This window comes from Pseudorca crassidens, chromosome 10 (assembly GCF_039906515.1).
Source record: "Pseudorca crassidens isolate mPseCra1 chromosome 10, mPseCra1.hap1, whole genome shotgun sequence".
NCBI classification, from domain to species: Eukaryota; Metazoa; Chordata; class Mammalia; order Artiodactyla; family Delphinidae; genus Pseudorca; species Pseudorca crassidens.
Window position 1 is genome coordinate 61,733,283 of NC_090305.1, and position 19,518 is coordinate 61,752,800.

The 19,518-nt window shown below is 41.0% G+C and overlaps 1 protein-coding gene across 4 annotated transcripts in view; it reads left to right on the forward strand.

The window, feature by feature from the left end:
• ULK4 (unc-51 like kinase 4) overlaps positions 1-19,518 on the forward strand; it is a 518,420-nt gene that overhangs the window by 206,667 nt on the left and 292,235 nt on the right. The gene's annotated exons all lie outside the window — the stretch shown is intronic.

The following is a 19,518-nucleotide window of genomic DNA, read 5'->3' on the forward strand; positions in this document are numbered from 1 at the left end:
ATTCATGAGAATAGAGAAATATTAGAACATTAGCACTATATGGGACTTTGGGGAGATCATTAAAATGTACATTAACAAAAAATTACTCTTGATCGCTGAGATCAACACACCAGGAAATGACTGCCCTCAAAGAGAGGGTGTGTTACACTCACAGATTACGAGAGGAGGGAGCACACCACGCCACGGGCAGCCACGTGGGGAAGCAACAGAGGCAGTCGGGAGGCAGAGGAAGGAAGAGGAGAACATGGGCCAGAGCCTTTGTTGTAGTTGACAAGGGTAGGAGTGGGTGAGCAGGCTTAGGATTGGCTTCTCGAATCATTTCAGTGGGCTCTGAGGTGTGGGGTTTATCTCTACTTAGCTGGTACCTGGCCCTGGGATGGTCAGGGCGGGGAAACAGTGGCCTGGAGTTTAAGAGCTCCATATAAAGGAGGCTGTTGGGGGTTTGGTTGGCTTGCATAGGAAAGGCGAGCTCAAAGGAGAGTAGTTTGCTATCTCTGGGAACTGTCTGGCCCTGGGAGGGGCCTTCCCCCCAGAGTTAGTAAGATCTTAAGATGTCAAAGAATCAAAAATACAGAATAAAAAGACATGATTAGTATCCTGGGCCGATGTCTTCATGTGTAAACATGAGGAAAGTGAGGCCCCAGAGGGAATTTGTGTGCCCCAGACACTGTAGTCAATGCGAAGAAGATCAGGTTTCAGATCTAGACCTCCCAGTCCCCTGTTGTTTGTACTTATCCAGCAGAGCCACATTTTCAAAGACACCCAAGTGAATATCACAGTGGATTTTGAAATAGGATTGTTTTAAGTTTCTTTGTGTCACATTTACCTGTAAGAGTGGTCCAGTTCCTCAACATACTTGTCTTCAGTGTCGTGTGGATCTGATAATAGCACACGCATGATTCTCCTTTGTTTCCCTCTGCCATCATCGTTAGGTTCTGGCACTCCTCTCTCTCTATTTTTATCATTGAGGCAGCTCTTGGCACAATTCTGGTTAGTAATATCCTGGTTGCTGACCTGTGCCTTCCCTCACTCTCCTGGATTTTGAACCCTCCTCTGCTCATGACTTAAACCACACTTCAACAGGGTTGAAATCCTTCCTTATTATGTTAATTATGATATAACGCATCATCCTGTCTCCTACAGGAATTAATGTAAGTCTTTTGTTTTTAAATAAACTTATTTATTTTATTTATTATATTTATTTATTAGTTTTGGCTGTGTTGGATCTTTGCTGCTGTACGCGGCTCTCTCCACTTGCCGTGAGCAGGGGCTACTCTTCACTGCGGTGCACGGGCCCCTCACCGCGGTGGCCTCTCCTGTTGCAGAGCACGTGCTCCAGAGTGCACAGGCTTCAGTAGATGTGGCGCGTGGGCTCAGTAGTTGTGGCTCGTGGGCTCTAGAGCGCAGGCTCAGCAGCTGCGGCACACAGGCTCAGCCGGTCCGTGGCATGTGGGATCTTCCCGGACCAGGGCTTGAACCTGTGTCCCCCACACCGGCAGGCGGACTCCCAACCACTGCGCCACTAGGGAAGCCCCTAACGTAAGTCTTTACGTAAGCACTCATGGAGTAGGTATTAAATTAATTCTCTCCAACCATCCCAGTCTTCGGATAGAATTATGGAAGGACACCAATCTAAAGCCTTAGGAGTTTGATCCAAGGCATTCTGTTTTCCTTAGTGCTTTGTGAGGAAGATCAACAGTAATTGATCCAAATCTGTTTTGATGTTTTTAAAAATCTTTTCAGGAAATAAAAAACTCTTATGTGAGTTTTTCCTTGTGCAAGTGGTAGTAATACTTCTGCTTATTTTCTTCTATTATCTTGTTCATCATCACAGAGATTTCCCCTAAGTTCCTGGTGACTTGGTACACGCTTTATTGCCTAACCTTACTGTGTGGGGATCAGTTGGGTCCATTGAGACTGTTGATCTCGGTCCTTAGAAACAACTTAATCTCTTGAATCTGTATTCCCATAGCAACCCTGTACGCTGGAGGCTTACTCACTTCAGTTATCCTCCTCTGATTCTCATGGGACCAGAGACAACTTTCCTTATGGAGTGGCAACCAGGGCCTGGCCAAGAGCCCAACATGCTGATGTGTCTTTGGTCACATGATGCCTGGGCTTGAGCCACTCACTTGTCGTGTTGGAAGCCAGCATTTAGTTGAAGTCTTTGGTCAGAGCAGTCCCTGGCATTTTGGGGGCTACAATCAACAATAATTCGCAGTTCCTTCCTTCTTTATTTAAATAGACGTTAAGGGATTTTTAACAGAATGCCCCCTAACGTTTCCTCTTGAAGTAGTTCCTTACTTGCCCACAAGAAAGTTCATTTGTTTCTTTTCTCTTCTTCACAAAGTCTCTTGAAGGTTTACAGTTCATTTCCATTGTAGAATTATGGAACTTCAGGGCAGAATCAGCTTTGATATTTTTCTACCTACCTGAAAAGTTAGTATTATTTATTCATTCACTGAGTCACCTCACAAATAGTTGTGTTCTCTGAGTTGGACAAAACATACACGGTCCTGATTTTCATGGAGCTTATGAATGCATGGGGGTAATAGACAATAAACAAGGAAATCAATTAAAAAAACCCATGATTTCAGCTAGTGATGTAAGTGGTGTACAGAACAGTAAAGCGGGGTTAGAGAATGGAGAGTGATGGGCTGGGGTCAGCTGTTTTCAAGAGGGTGGTTAATAACGAGCTTCTTTGGGAAGGTGACAACATACAAGATTGAGGTGACGAGCTGCATTAATGCTAGCTTCATTATTAAAGAAGCAAGCCTCTGATTTTCTGCAACTTTCAGCTGAGGGGAATAACAACAGTGTCAGATGCTGCTGCGAGTGTAGGTAAGATGAGGATGGAGAATTAACCATTAGAGCTGGCAAGAGGAGCGATTTCTTAGGGGTTATTTTTGGTGGCATTCAGGGGCAAAAGCCTGGTGGAGTTCACTGAGAAGGGAATGATGAGGTGGCGACAGGGAACATCAGTAATTCTAAAGAGAGTTTTGCTATAAAGCAGAGCTGGAAAATGGGGAGCTGGAGGGAGATACAGGATCAAAGCAATTTTGTCGTTCTGAATATTTTAGTGATGTTTTTATGTTGATGAGGATCATCTAGTGCCGAGGTTGGTAAACTACAGCTTAGGGGCCAAATCCAGTGCACCTGCTTTGGTAAATAAAATGTTATCAGAACACAGCCACACTGATTCATTTATTTATTTATTCATTTATTTATTGTTTGTGGCTGCTACAGTGGCAGAGCTGGGTAGTTTTGAAAGAGACCACATGACCTGCAAAGCCAGGAGTATTTACTTCTGGCCCTCAACTGGAACAATTTCCCAACCCTTGATCTCATCGGAAGGGTAAAACTGATGAAGCAACAGGGTGAGCAGTGCCTTGTTAGACTGATATCCTTGCCTCCTAGGTGGGTAGCCCCTGCAATGCTCCCTAAGGGGGAGGTGTTAGAATCCAGTGCACGGGCGCAGGGGTAATTGAGCCCGGAAGTTAGGAAGTGTGGCTCTGCCTCTGGGATGCTTGAAAGTGAGACTTTTGAAGTGGTGCAATTAGTAGTCATAAAACTGTCTAGAAACTGGGTGCCTGAGGGGGGATTAGAAAAGAGTTTGGAAGTGATGAGGTCATTGAGTTGAGTGGTCAAGGTACTGAATTCTTTTTTGGGTAACTGGAAACTATGTTCTGTATTCCTATTTTTAGACTATTTATAAAAACGAACTGTACTAAAGCCTCAGTGTTGTCTACATATTTCTGTTTGGGGCTGTTGCCATTTGTTACTATCCTTCGTTTCCTACTTTCAGATAGAGAGTAAAATGGTAACTATTACTGTGATTATTGTGGTCATTATTTTTTATGAGTTCCTCTTTTTATACTTGCGTTTTAAAAAATTATTAAGACATTATTTTCTCTATGGAAAATGCATTATATTTCCCTTATTAAACTGTTTAAGCATGCTCAGAATTACTATTTATTCTTAGCTCTTTGAGGTAGGACAGAGCTCAGTCCTCCCTGGAACCCTGCTTAGAGGTGTTTTTTAGCCTGGGTCTTCTATCTAGAGTAGATATCTTCTGCCTAGAAACATATCTAACCATAGAATGTTGGTTAAATCTCAGGTGTGCTATGCCCTTGGCCATATTTTATCACCTGCTCATTACTTGCTCAGACTTAAGCATTAGAGACACAGTTTGGGCCTGTGATTCTCCATGTCTTCCCTGGTGCAGCTTGATGGAACCTTGGAGTGGTGGGCAGTGTGTGCAGCTCATAGGTCCCTGGTCATCTCCTCCTCAGCTGTTCACTGTCAAGAGCCTTAGGCTTCGTGCGCCCCTAGACAGAGCCAGAGACTGTTCTGCAGACTCTGTGGCCATTGTAGAGATGACATGAAAGCGCTGGGAAGATAGTACTGCTCACATACCACAGTTCTTTTAGCGCAAGAGTCTAGCCTGGGCTGTCAGAGCATAATGCGAATTCTGGGACTGCATTCCAAGCCTCCCAAGTAATTGAACACTGGGCTTAATTCAGTGGCAGGCTCCTCAATTCACCAGTCATTATTAGGGAATGAGTCAGTCACGTAGAGAAACCTTTCTCTGGGTTTTGTGCCAACTGTTTTATAGGTGTGAGTCCGCAGTGAGCTTTTCTTGCCAGTTCTATGAGGAAGTGAAAGCTCTAAGTGGCCTGTGTGCCAGTAGAGATGAGACCTTCCCCTTGGACAGTTCTAGGGTGAGAGTGTCAGTGTCCATGGCTAGATGGCAGTCGTGGGCATTGGTAAACCCAAAACCTTCAGTAGCTTTCGTAAGCCATTGCCGTCTAAATACTGATATCCTTCAGTAGAACACTTGATTTCTCATTTACATATAGGGTATGCCATCAGAGCAATCTACTTTATTCTTTACCATAATAAACAGTTTTCCATTTCTTTATCCAGCCACCATAGGCATCATTATCTTTAGGATTTAAAAGGAGTACTCTTTAAATTATTTGTTTATTTAACATCAGATTAACATCTTCATTTAATTGGTTCGTTAAGGAATATGTCAAGATGACAGTTGAACCAATGGCCTCAGACCAGAATATTAATGTATGATATGTTTATTTTGACTGATGCATTTATTTATCTTTGCTTGGTGGGAGTTTCCAACTTTTCTTATTTGCGTCTTTGATTCTTTTTGACTCATCAGCTAATGCCTTTTGGGTATTTTGTACTTGTAAAACAAATTTGTTTTACTTCAGATGGTGTTAAAATGTGCAGCACTGGGGACTTCCCTGGTGGCGCAGTGGCTAAGACTCCACATTTCCAATGCAGGGGGCTCGGGTTCGATCCCTGGTCAGGGAACTAGATCCCACATGCATGCTTCAACTAAGAGTTCAGAGGCCCCAACTAAGGAGCCCACGTGCCACAACTAAGAGCCTGCCCGCCACAACTACTACCCACCACAATCAAATAAATAAATATTAATAGATAAATAAATAAAATGACTTGGCTGAAGAGGCCCACCAAGTCACTAAAAGAGCCTTCATTTAAAAAAAAAAAAGTGCAGCACTGAAAACGGTGGCAAAAGGGAAAAGATAACATTGGCAATGAAACATTTCTATATTTCGTACTTATACAGTTATTAGGTCTCTTTATGAATCATAGTTAATTTAGGAACCTTTGTTTACTTGGTTATTACAGCCAGCGAACCATCATGGCATCCTAACTGTAGAAATAACAGCTAAACAAAGTCTTTTGACATGATCGGTGTACCTTCTGAAGTCTGAAAGAATAAGTCCCTTGATAATTTTTGGCAAGATTTAGCCTCATATTTCTGTTGTCATGTTTGCACTTTCTTTTGGTGATTTACCAAGGTAATGGACCATTTTAGAATTAGCAATGTACTTATGCTGCAGACTCGTCCTTGTTGTTAATCTACTGTTGATGAAGCCAGGCGTTGTCTGAATCCATCACATACACCTGTCACTGTCAGTCATCTTTATAGAACAAAGTGAAATCCAACCGAGTGGAATGTAACATGAGGCACAAAGCACAGATTACCAATTCAGTCCTCTTGTTTCAACACCACCCCTCTTCCATGTCAGGTCTTCTGATTTTATATGATGACAGTTATTGGTCAGAATATATTACAGTGTTTGCTGTACAGACGGGGCCTTTGTCATGTAATTAAAGAGCATGAGAGCTGCCAGACTAAACAGTGGTCTGAGTTTCAAATAATGTTCTGCGACTTCCTTGGCACATTTTTATCACCATCTCGAACATGTGTTATTACTTAGTATTCTTTACCATAGCTAGATTACAGAGGAAAACAACCCAGGCAGTGAAGGAGACTAACCCTGGTTCTTCAAGGAGATAAATGCCTCCGAGATACCTTGTACCCTCAGAATGCACCATTTTTGTGTGTGCATCTCTCTGCTTGTACTCATACATCCTGCTTAAACCAGCTGTTTACAAAGTCAACATAACGGTCAGCTTTTACAGACAGACTTCATTAGTTATCTTGAAATTCTAAAGAAGGGTAGGCCCAAAGGGCAAATGGACAAAGAACTTGAAATAAACATGAAAAAAAAGAGCCCCCCTCATTAGTAATCAAAGAAAATTCCACTACGATGATAAAAAACATCAAACTGGTAGAGTTTTTTAAAAAAATAGCACTCGTTCAGAGGCTAGTGAAACATACACTGTCATAAATTGGTACATCTTTTATGACAGGCAAACTGACAGTATGTATTAAACCTTAAATGTAGCCTTTGATTCCACTTCTAGGAATTCATCCTAAGAAAATAGTACAAGATATACACAAATACTTATATACAAGAATGTCCATTAAAACATGATTTAAAACAGCAACAACAATATTAGTAAAGACAGCTGGTATCTGTCTTTACAGAGAGCTTTGTATGTAACAGGCAGGGCTGGGTGCTTCACAGGCACAACCTTATTTCCTCCTTACCATCAGGAAGGGAAGTAGGCAGTGGTATCACACGGGAGGAAAGTAACGCTTGGAGTTATGTGTGCAGAGCTAGGAAGATTGAATGAGAAGTTGAACTCATTTGACACGATTCCTTAACCATTACATTTGTTTTTTTCCCTAAAGAATACTAGTAAAAAGTGGAAAACAGGGTTTCCCTGGTGGCGCAGTGGTTGAGAGTCCGCCTGCCGATTCAGGGCACATGGGTTCGTGCCCCGATCCGGGAAGATCCCACATGCCGCGGAGCGGCTGGGCCCGTGAGCCATGGCCGCTGAGCCTGCGTGTCTGGAGCCTGTGCTCCGCAGTGGGAGAGGCCACAACACTGAGAGGCCCGTGTACCGCAAAAAAAAAAAAAAAAAAAAAAAGAGGAAAACAGGGGTCCATCAATAGAGGACTCGTTAAATACAATGTAGGGTAGAAAAGTATACAATGGAATATTACTCAGCCATAAAGAAGAATGAAATAATGCTATCTGCAGCAACATGGATGGACCTAGAGATTATCATAGTAAGTGAAGTAAGCCAGACAGAGAAAGACAAATATTGTATGATATTGCTTATATGTGGAATCTAAAAAAATGATTGAAATGAACTTATTTACAAAACAGAAACAGACCCACAGACATAGAAAACAAACTTATGGTTATCAAAGGGGAAAGGAGGGGAGTTTGGGATTAACAGGTAAACACAACTATATATAAAATAGACAACCAACAAGAATCTACTGTATAGCACAGGGAACTATACTCAATATTTTGTAATAACCTATAAGGGAAAAGAATCTAAAAAAGGATATATATATATATATATATATATATATAAAATATATGTGTATATATATATATGTATAACTGAGTCACTTTTCTGTACACCTGAAACTAACACAACATTGTAAATCAACTGTACATCAATTAAAAAAAAAAAGAAAAAAAAGTTGACCCTAATAACAACAACAAAAAAAGTATGTAGGTATGAGAACTCATACTTTAATTGAATATGTGATAACATGGGAAATGTTTTAAATACATTTAAAAAAATCCCAATATATGTAGGATGATTTGAGTTTTTCTCTCACCCTCTACTGTGATATAATACACCTAACGATCTATTAAAATAGGCAGATTCCAGTTCTAACCCCAGATCTATTGTTGGCTTTGTGAGTGAGTGTGAGCAGGTTGCTTCACTAGCCTAAGCATCAGTGTTTTCCTCTGTAGAATGGACTCAGCTATGGTTATTACACATTAAACAAGGCATGGCTGTCCAAGCAACACAGAGTACATGTACAAGAAATGGTAGCTATTATTTTAATGAGTTGGTCCCCTGTCTTATATGAATCAAAAAACAAGGAAATAATACATTAAAACTTATTATTTTCTTAGAGTGCTGGCATTATAATATTTTATTTGTAATGCTTTGCTATTCTCCCAAACGTAGCATTCAGTGTATTATATTTTATGCCTCCATATGTATATATTTTATAGAAAAAATTTTATATAAATAGCTACATACAATTATTATGCTTTTTAATAATTTTCTATAATCAAGAAAAAATACATTTGTTAAACACATACACACAGAGACACAGGCTGGTGGTTCTTATCAAAAGTTAAAATGTGAATGACAGTCTCTAATCCATCTTACGGTTTTTCTGGTCAGCAAGGTAGCCTTTGGTTCAGTAGCTTCAAGTTGATCGTCACTCTCTATTTTTGTCTGTTAGTACCATAGTATCATGGATTGATCTTAGAAGTAGCCCCTGAAATGAGCTTGGGGATACTGAAATTATTCAGCGTAATGAAAGTACAGTTTATAGGAATTGGGACTGAAGCGAAGGTCTGAACATCAAGGAGGTTGAGCTGAGTGTTAAGCTGTTCTTTTTGACCCTTTTCCATTCCACTCCCATTGACGTCCTTGCTTCCTACCTCCTGTGAACTTTTGAGACTTCCAGGTTTTCTTTTTCTTGCCAACTCTTTAAATGTTGGTGTTCCATGGGTTTCTGTCCTCAGCTCACTTCTTACTCCTCTTTCCAAACTTAACGCACTTCTTCTCCAAACTAGCCTTTCCCCCATACGTTAGCTTAATATTGTATCTTAGAGCAGTTAAAAATCATGAACTCTGAAACTGATTAGCTGTGTACCTTGGATAAGGTTCCATGCTAGTGTCCTCCTCTATAGAACAGGTTACTCATTCCTACCTCAAGGTAAGGATTAAGTAAGAGGTGAAGCCCTAAGCCCAGTGCATTATTGCATAGGAGCTTCCATAGATGAGATCCTTTGCCGTGATGTTTGTTGTTCTGGTGGCGGTCATGGCGGTGGCCTCCAGGTAGGACAAGTGAAGCACCTAGAGTCATTCTGAATTTCCTTCCTCCTCTGTCTCTCCTGCATCCAATAGATTTTCAAGTCCTGTTGATACAACCTCGTTGGTCTTTTCCTATTTACTCCTGCTTTGGTTCTTATCACCTCTTATCTTGAAAGTGGTCATTGGCAGCTACCTGACCTTCCTGTTCCCAGTCCTTTTTGCATTCAGTCCATCCTCTCACTGTAGCCTGAATAATCATTGTAAAAAGGTAAAGCTGGTGATGGCATCATTTTGCCTAATCCTTCTCTTAGTGGTACCCAGTCACCTAGAGCAGGGACATGTGCTAGCTCAGCAAACTTTTTCTGCAAAAGGCCAGGTAGTAAATACTTTGGGCATTGCTGGCCATATGGTCTCTGTTGCAGCTACTCTGTCATTGTGGTGTAAAAGCAGCCATGGACAATATGTAAATGAATGAGCATGGCTGTGTTCCAATAAAACTTTGTTTATGGAAGCTGAAATTTGAATTTCATGCCATTGTCATATATCATGAAATATTCTTCTTTTGATTTTTTTCCAACCATTTAGAAACCTAACAACTTTTCTTAGCTCGTGGGCCACACAGATACTGGCTGGTGGCAGGGTTTGGCCTGTAGGATGGAGTTTACCAAATAAGTTGAAGTTCTTCAGCATGGATAACAAGATCTTTTGTGATCTGCCCTGGTTTATTCCTCCAGCCTGATCTTTTAAAAAAATTATTATTATGTTTTAATGCAGACTTTATTTATTTACTTATTATTTTTGGCTGCATTGGGTCTTAGTTGCGGCACACGGGATCTTTCCTTGCGGCGTGCGGGCTCTTTGTTGAGGTGCACGGGCTTCTCTCTAGTGGTGGTGCGTGGGTTCCAGAGGATGTGGGCTCTGTAGTTTGCGGCACACGGGCTTAGTTGCTCTGCAGTATGTGGGATCTTAGTTCCCTGACCAGGGATTGAACCAGTGTTTTCTGCATTGCAATATGGATTCTTAACCACTGGACCACCAGGGAAGTCCGCAGCCTGATCTTCTGTTACCTTCTCCTTACTTCTTCCATTTATTCAATGAACTCACCTTTTCTCTGTCCTTAATGAGTCATCATGTTTTTGCTTTCTCTCATGCTGTTCCCTTTGCCCAGGGCACAACTCATTCTTAGCTGTCCTCCCTCCCCTTCTACCCTGTCTTCCATCCACTACTTGTAGATAACCTACTCCTCTTTCAAGGTTCAGCTCGAGCAGTACTTACTCTGTGCAGTGAGGACACTCATGTCAGCTGCCTGGGTTTATATGTCAGCCCCACTTCTTGTCTCTCGATCATTTCTTTGTCTCTCAGTTTCTCGTCTGAATAAAAAAAGGAATTCATCATCATCATCATCATCCCTATGGTTTCTCTTTGTTAGAATCCACTGAGCTAGCACATGGACAGCACTGGGAATCATGTTTTTCACATAGTTATTGTGCAATCCACGTTTACTCTGCATCTCAGATAGAAGAGGCTATTTCTGTTGTCCCTTCTGTACCCTTTATAGACATCTGTCATAGCACTTATAATACTTGATATAGCTCTCGGCCCAGTGCATTGCATTCAGTAATAATAGGTACTCAGTAAATGTTTATTGGCTGAATGAGAGAGAAAAGGGAAAAATCTTAGCTTGACTTTAAGTGGATTCCAAAACAAAAATCTCTTGCATGTTACTAAGTAACAGGACAAAAAGGGGCCATAGAGAATAAGGTTCATTAAATTGAAAATAAATTTTAAAATATCTTATATACAATTGCTGTTTTTTAGTACCGGGCTCATGTCCATAGGAGGAAAGAAATGCCACGTGGACAGTCTAGTGGTCCTCTTAGGAACCTGTGTTCCTGCCAGTCCTTTCTCTTACTGATTTGCGTTTCTTTCTGTTCCTTCCCCTCCCCAGTCCTGCAAGGATGAGCACACTTCTTACCTGTGGTTTCAACATGGGGAGCTGTGGGACCCATACAGAATCATGTCTTGGAGAAAGTGCCAAGGCTTCAGTGAATTTTTAGAGTAAGGAGGCCAGCTGCAGAGCCACGGGGTTCAGAAAGACAGAAGGTGAGGGCTCAGGACCCAGGCAGAACAGAAAGCCCTGGGCTGGATGTGGGGAGGCGGGGCCAAAGCCCTTGGCTGGTTAACAAGAGCGTCGTTGCCTGTGCAGGGACGGTTTGTGTAAAGCCGAGGACAGAACAGGACTTTCAGGCATATCACAGCATCTAGAATTGGAAGGAGTCAGAGATGTCTTGTCAATGAGCGATACACTGCGTGGAGAGCCTCTTGGCTACTGTTCTTCCTTCTCACCTTCTGTACTTTCTGTGATAGAAACATTCTGTTGCCTGGATTCATTCAACAGATGTGGATTATCACAGGGCTGTATTGGGCATCTATGGAGGTAATAGGTAGAAAAGCATTTTTGAAAGTTGCTAATGTAAAGTTCTTCTATTTCCACCTAAAACCTCCTTTCTATTGGAAAATGTTTGCTTTATACATAAGCAAAGTGTCTCTTACTGAAATTCATATCTTTTTCATGCTGTTTTAGGCAGTGGGAGTTTTAGGAGTGGGAGATGTACATCAGAGGTACATTCTGGTATAGCTCGTGTGCTAGCTTAATTCTGACACTTTCTCAGCAAATGAAGCAGTCAACTTTATAACTTGGGTTAAGTTATTTTTATATTGTTTATGTTTTGTGACCACTGGGGTGCAAATTTCCTCAGGGAATAAGTAGAATGCCTATCCTAAGGAGGATTCTGTAGATGTTGGTAAAATGACTAGATCTGAAATTCTCTGTGCTAAGGCTGCTCACCTCTTAACCCTGCCCCTTCTTTTGGGGAAAAATAAGTCTTTATATGTGTACCTTTATTGGTAAGACTTCTGCAGTTCTCTGCAAGAGGATTAGCAAGCATTGCAAGCAAAGGCAAACATTTCAAGGAAAAACCTTACAAATATTCTTGCTTTCAAGATAGACATAATATCATGCCATAAGTAAACATGAAACCGTTTCCTTTTGAAGTTGATTCACTGAACCAATAATTTGAAATTCAGCTTGATGTTAGAGACCTTTTATTTTAAATGACTATTGTTGGTCCACTAGACTGGTAAATTAGGTGAGCCATAAGAAACAAAAAAGCTTTGTGTGTAGTCTAGCAGTCAGTTATTAACAAATATGAAATCTAAAACTCCTAACCAACGTTGTTGGAAAGCTAACAGACGTCCAGCATCTATTTTGGGTTTGTACACAAGTTGGCCAGAAGCAGCTTAATTCAGAGAATGAAATCTGAATTATTAAAACAAAGGAGGCGGGGGTAAGATGGAATTGGGGTGGGGGGAAAGGTCAAGTTTGTAGTGGGCAGAATTCTGAGATGACCTTCAACACTCCAAGCCCATCTTCTCCCAGTGATTCAGTTAAACACTAACTTAGTCCTGTTGTGAGGGGATATTGCAGATGTCATTAAGGTCCCAAACTAGTTGACCTTAAAATACGGAGATCATTTGGGTGGCCCTGACTAATCATATGAGCCATTTAAATCTGGTCTAGAGGTCAGAGACAGGTAAGTCAAAGAGATTTGAAACTTGAGAAGGATTCTACGTGGAGGAGATTCTCCGTTGCTGGTTTTGGAGATGGAGGGAGCCACGTGGCAAGGAGTGTGAGTGGCCTCTAGAACCTGAGAGGGACCCCTAGCTGACAGCCAGCAAGGAAATAGGGGCCTCAGTCCTACAACTGCAAGGAACTGAGTTCTGTTAACAGTGATGGGAAATAGATCCCTTCCACCCTCCAGATGAGAATTTAACCCAGCTGGCATCTTGATTCCAGAATTTTGATACTCTGAGCAGATAACTCAGCCATGCTGAGCTAGACTTCTGACCTACAGACCTTTGAGCTAATCAGCAGGTGTGCTTTAAGCCATGAAGTTTGTGGTCATTTGTTATGCAGCAATAGAAAACTAATATGAGGCCTCTGTCATGTCTCCTTTGCGTCCCTGTAGTAGCCTATTAACTGGTCTCTCTGCTTCTAGACCAGTGTTGCTCAAACTGGTGAAGAAACAGTTTTTGAAATTCCAGTGTGTTGCAGACCAATACTGTAGCAGATTGTGCAGATGGCTGCAAAAACATCTCCCGTCCCTGTGCTCTTCTGTCACGTGACCATGCCACTCCCTCTCTCAGGAGGCTCTAGTTTCCTCCACCTGAGTCTGGGCTGGCCTTAATGACAGGCTTATAACCTCTTACCATTTTCAGGTGATACCCTGTGTTGCAAGGCTGTTAGAAAAGGCCGTGCAGCTTCTGCCTGGTTCTCTAGGAAGGCTCCTCCTTGGCGCTCAGCTGCCATGCTTTGAGAGGCCATGCCACGTGGAGAGGGCAGTACTGGGTGATCCAGTCAACGGAATTAACAGCCTTCCTTGAGTCATCGCAGCCCAGATGCCCGACATGTGAATGAGAAGCCTTGAGATAATTACAGCCCCTAAGCTGGTCTAGTCAACCCCAGCCTTGTGTCTTCCCAGCTGAGGCCTCAAACATCGGGGACAAAGACAGGTCATCCCCACTGTGCCCTGTCCAAATTCGCGACCCACAGAATCAGTGAGTGTCATAAAGTACTTACTGCTTTCTGGCACTACATTTGGGATTGGTTTGTTATGCAGCAACAGATAACCAGAATAAACATTTTAATAAAATGCTATGAAAGCGAAATTATAAAAGGACAGAATATAAGCAGAAAACACACAGTGTCACTGCTATGCTACTCTGTCGGTCAAAGTAGTTACAAACCTGCCAAGATTCAAGAGGAGAGGATACAGGCCCCACTTCTCAAAGAGAGGAGACTTGAAGAATTGGGGAGCCATTAAAAAAAATTTAAATTTTGAAATAAATTTAGCCTTATCGAAAAGTTGTAAAAATATTACAGAGAATTTCCATATGCCCTTCACCCAGCTTCCACTAATGGTAACATCTTATGGAACCATAGTACCGTTGTCAAAACCAGGAAATTATCATTGATGAAATATTGTTAACTGATCTGCAGATTTTATTCCAGTTTTGCCAGTTTTCCTAATAATGTCCTTTCTCTGGTCCCAGGTCTAATCTAGGACTCCATAGTGCATTTAGTTTTCAGGTCTCCTTAGTCTACTCCAATATGGGACAGTTCTCACCCTTCCCTGTCTTTCATGACTAACGCTTTTGAAGTGTACAGGTAGTTATTTTGCAAGATGCCCCTCAAATTTGCTTTAATTTTTTCATGGTTAGATTAGGGTTATGCATTTTTTACAAGAGTGCCCCAGAAGTGATGATGTGCCCTCCTTTGTGTGTGATATCAGGGTGTACATGACGTCAGTATGTCTTATTCCTGGTGATGGGAAACGTGCTCCTTGGGGAAGGTGCTCCCTGCCAGGGTTCCCCACTGTAAACACCTTGTGGATAGGTCCTTTGAGACTATGCAGATATTCTCTTTGTCATCATATGTTGCTGGGGCCTTGTTACAAAACTGCCACAAAGTTTAAATTTTTTATCATTAGATCCAACAGATTAAAACTTAATCTTTCCAGTTTCTGTCGTTATAGTGTCATAGATGTGGGCTGTTTGCAGACTGGCTCTGGTCTGCAGACCACACTTTGAGGAGCAATGTTCTGCACTGCTTCGCCAGTTCCTTTATTCCTATTACTGTCAGACTGGAGTTTGAATAGCAAATCCAACGGTGTCATTCTTCAGCTTAAAATTCGTCAGTCTTCCCATCCTTTTAGGGTGCAATCCAAACTTCTAAGCCTGACGGTCAAGGCTACATCATTCTGCTCCATCTTTCACACTGTCCCTTTACTAGTTAGACTTCTCCGATTATCCTCACCATTGTATCCATGTAGGCACACCTGGCTCCTCCACACACTGTAGCTGGCCAATCCCCTGTCTTTCAAGGCTGATGAGCACCTCTTTTCAGTAGTCTGGGCTCACTAGGTTTTCCCCACGTCTAGTCCTCTGTATCCTGTGCATATATCTCTGATAGAAGTTGAATTTTGTTTTTATGTTTGGTTATGTATATGTCAAGCCATTTTTTAAAAAAAATTTTATTGAAGTATAATTTATTTACAATGTTGTATTGGTTTCAGGTGTACAGCAAAGTGATTCATTTATATATTAGCTATATCATATGACATTTGTCTGTCAAGCTATTTGACTTGACTGAGCTTAAAGGCATCGATTTTGAGTTATAAGATTAGCCCATGACAAGGGTTCAAGAGTGTTAATCATAACTTGAGATAGTATCCACGAAGAAATGTCTCCAGTACTAAGTAAGATCTGTATGACCAGATGGATTCCAGAAATGCAGAGACAGTGTGTGGAGAAGCCCTTTGGGGAGGACATTGTCCCTGATGGATAGGGTTGACTGTTGGGGCCTTTGGCTCTAGACTTGTGGCCCTTCTTCCTGTGTATGGTCTCTACCCCAGGGGTAGATAAAAACTTCAAGCGAGGAAGCAAACTCAAGACAGTGCAGCCCCATGGGTGGACCCCTGTGTCTCTGTAGGCCTGTTTTATTGCTTTTGGGGACCACTTTCTTTGTCCTGCAAAACTGAGCAAAGAGCAGGTGGAGATTCTCTGCCTTCCTCTCCCTGCACCTCCTTCTAAGTTTTAAAGGAAAATTTTAAAGAATGCTAATAATGGTTTGAAATTCAACCCAACCAAGTGTTAATAGCTCTCTGAACAGAACAGGAGTGATCTCCCTGTACCAATTTTTCCTGTGTTGCAACTAGTCTTTTATATCTAAATATTGCTAGGCTTACTTTATATTTAGCCCTATTTTCAAATTATATGAAATGTAATTGTGCCAGAAAATAGAGAAAAGCAAGGCCGCCATGATTCCATAGGTCACTGATAATAACTTTACCTCGAACGCAATTGTTCTTTCTTACGTCAAAAGTGTTGACCTATTATTTAAAGTATACATTTTAATCTTTTTGGTAATCATTTAGCACATTTTGTGATAAAATCTTCTTAAAATTTGTGCTTATAGCTTCCAGAGATAAATCTCAACTTTAAGTATTTATCAGAATTTAAATACATGGTATTTTAAATGAGTTATCAAGCATTAATAAATACATGAAAATGTTATCAATAAATGATTTATCAATTAAAAATTATCAATAAATAATTGATCAATAAATAGATTTTTAAAAATTTCCCAATACCAGTGGCAACATTTACATTAAGAACAGGAGGGAGTTAGAATGCCAAATAATGTATCCTAAAGATTTTCATAAATTCATTCAAAATTTTCTAATTCAAACAGCACCTCTTTTGTTAATAACATAAACCACATATATACAAAGTCTCAGTCAATCTCCTGTAATAAAACCTTGTACGGAAAACTCTTTCACCATGTACAATCTTATCATTAAATTACACTGTTAAGGGGAAGAAGAACCGCCCCTCTCCAACAAAAAACCCAAGGTAAAGTAGTCCCAAGAATGGAATTTGGAAAGGGCAGTATATTTCAATTTAATCATCTGGAATTACTTAAATACAGTGTGCTTAGATGGCTAACATAAAGGAAGAAAAGTTTACTGTGCTACAGTTACTAGCGTCACAGTCCTTTGAAGATTTGGGATAATTTTAAAAAGATCTCTACTTTGTTTTTGGTTTAAAAAATTCAGATAAATCTTTTCCCTTCCTGTCCTTCAGGCTGTCTATAAACCATAGAAATTTCATTCTTTTCAAATTTAGGAAATAACAGACTCGTAGTAAGATGATACTGGTCATTTAAATCATGGGGGCCAACCACAACAGAGCCCCCGGATAAGATAGCCTTTTTTTTTTTTTTTTTTTTTGCGGTACACACAGGCCTCTCACTGTTGTGGCCTCTCCCGTTGCGGAGCACAGGCTCCCGACGCGCAGGTTCAGCGGCCATGGCTCACGGGCCCAGCCGCTCCGCGGCTGATCTGGGGGATCTTCCCAGACCGGGGCACGAACCCGTGTCCCCTGCATTGGCAGGCAGACTCTCAACCACTGCGCCACCAGGGAAACCCAAGGTAGCCTTTTGAGTCATGATTTTCCAAAGTCTCTGTGATGACTTAAGACCTGCTGCCTGAATAAATCCCTGAGAACCGGCCACATCCACTTCGCTTAGAGGTAAGCCTCCTCCTCCCTGCTCTACAGAGGCCTGAGCACCGGAGCTGCTCCCCAGAGGACCAAGTCAGAGCAAGAGAGCTCCATTACTCAGAGCACATCAAGGGTTGATCATTTGAGAACCGAGCTACTAATTGGACTTATGATGATATGAAAGGAGATGCTTAAAGTAAGGAGACGTATTTTTAAAATCAAAATTTAAGAACATATTGAAAACTGTGGTCTCTAAAGCAGTCTAAAATCTGTGGATTTCAGATATTTTATATACAACTCACAATAAAACAAAATGCATTTTATGTCACTACCCAGTACACGTATTCAGAGCCATAAGTGAAATAAAAATGCCACGGACAATACTGTGTGTGACACCCTTGAATATTTTCTATTGTATTGTTTTAAATTAAGAAAATGCTACTCAGTAGCCAGTAAACTCATTGCCCACTTATCAGTCACTTCCCATGGTCTGGAAAGATGCTGCCTCAGATAGTTGTAAGTGTATGCAGCCACCGTTGTCCCATACCTGCTTTAGAGTGCTTTTGGGATTACATGTGAGGTTAGTGCACGAGTCACAGAAAATGTCATAGAAAAAAATTTTTTTTCACTAAAAGTGATTTTATTTAGCTTGAGTTCCCTTTTTATTTACCACATGTGGCTCTAAATTATGTGTTAGTCAAATCAAAGAACGAAATTTTTCTGGTTGATTGTGTTCAGAAGAATGTGAGGATCGAAGTGTTAGAACTTGAAGGAGACTTAAGAGGTAGTGCAGGCCAGCCTGCTCGTCATGCAGAGACCAGGAGACGAACTAGTTGCAATTTTTAAGAAAGAATTAAGGTTGTTTATGTAATCATATGTTAGTAATAGAATGTATTTTAAAATACCATCATAGAGAGGCTGGTGTTGTGAGTGGCTGCTTCTGGATCTGAATGTTGGGGTAGACTGTGATACAGGGAGCTGTCACTTCTAGGTACCCTTGGGGAGGCAGTGGTGCCTGTGTCCCTGTGACTTTCTTGGCTGTGCTTGCTAGGGCCACTTGGAGATGTATGTGCTTGGCTCTTTCAGCCTGGGCCTAATAAAAGTATATATCATAAAAATTGAAAAAGACCTATTTAGCAAACGATATGGTTAACATCTAGGAAGCTGAGGAAGAGGATTAAGAATGTGCTGACGTAAAGTTGCGCTTGCTCCTGAGTCTGTGCATTTCCTGTCCTGCCCAGGCGTGGTATAAGGAGCTCCATCCTCACATCTGAGCCTTCAGTTGCCCAGGAAAGTGAGAGAATGTAAATGAATTTAATATCTGTAGTCAAAACCTTTTCCCTCTAATATGTCGAGACTACAGAAATCATCGCGTTTATTTTTGCTGGATACTGAGCTAGGGCTTTCTAAGTGCTTCAGTCTCTGAGACTTCTCTCTGTATCTCACTTTTCCTTAACAGATATTTGTAAAACACTGTGATCTTTTTTTTGGCTAATCTCATAGGCTTTTCTTTCATCAATGTATTATCATAGACAAACAAGCTCTAGGGAGGCCAGGCGATAAATTCCCTTCCTGTCCTCCTGGCCTTTTCTGTGAAATAGACAAACAACACATACATGCAAGGAAAACAACATGCTTGTCTTAAGTGCTGTAGTTTATCCTACAAAGTAAATTCTAGTCAAGTTAAGGAATCTGATTGTTTTTTTTAACTGGAGCAGGATCAGAAAATTATAGCTTGTGGGCCAAATATGGGACACTGCCTGTTCTTATAAATAAAATTTTATTGGAACACAGCCATGCCTATTCATTTATGTATTATTTATGCCTGCTTTTACATTATGGAGACAGAGGTAAGTAGATGCTATAGAGACTGTGTGGCCTGCAAAGCCTAGAATATTTACTATTTGGCCTTTTATAGAAAAAAGTTTACTGACCCCTGGAATAAAGGAATATTTAGAGATTGAAGTATTGTCCTTAAAAAACTATCACTTTTGAATCAAGGCTATTTTCCCTTAAGTAGCATGAAAAAATTCTTCTGTTACGAACAGATGACAATTTATAACTAGGTTTGATGAGAGAAAGTGCCTAGAAACTATTGAGTGATTGATGTCTACCTTTTTTAAAGATCATTAAAAATCA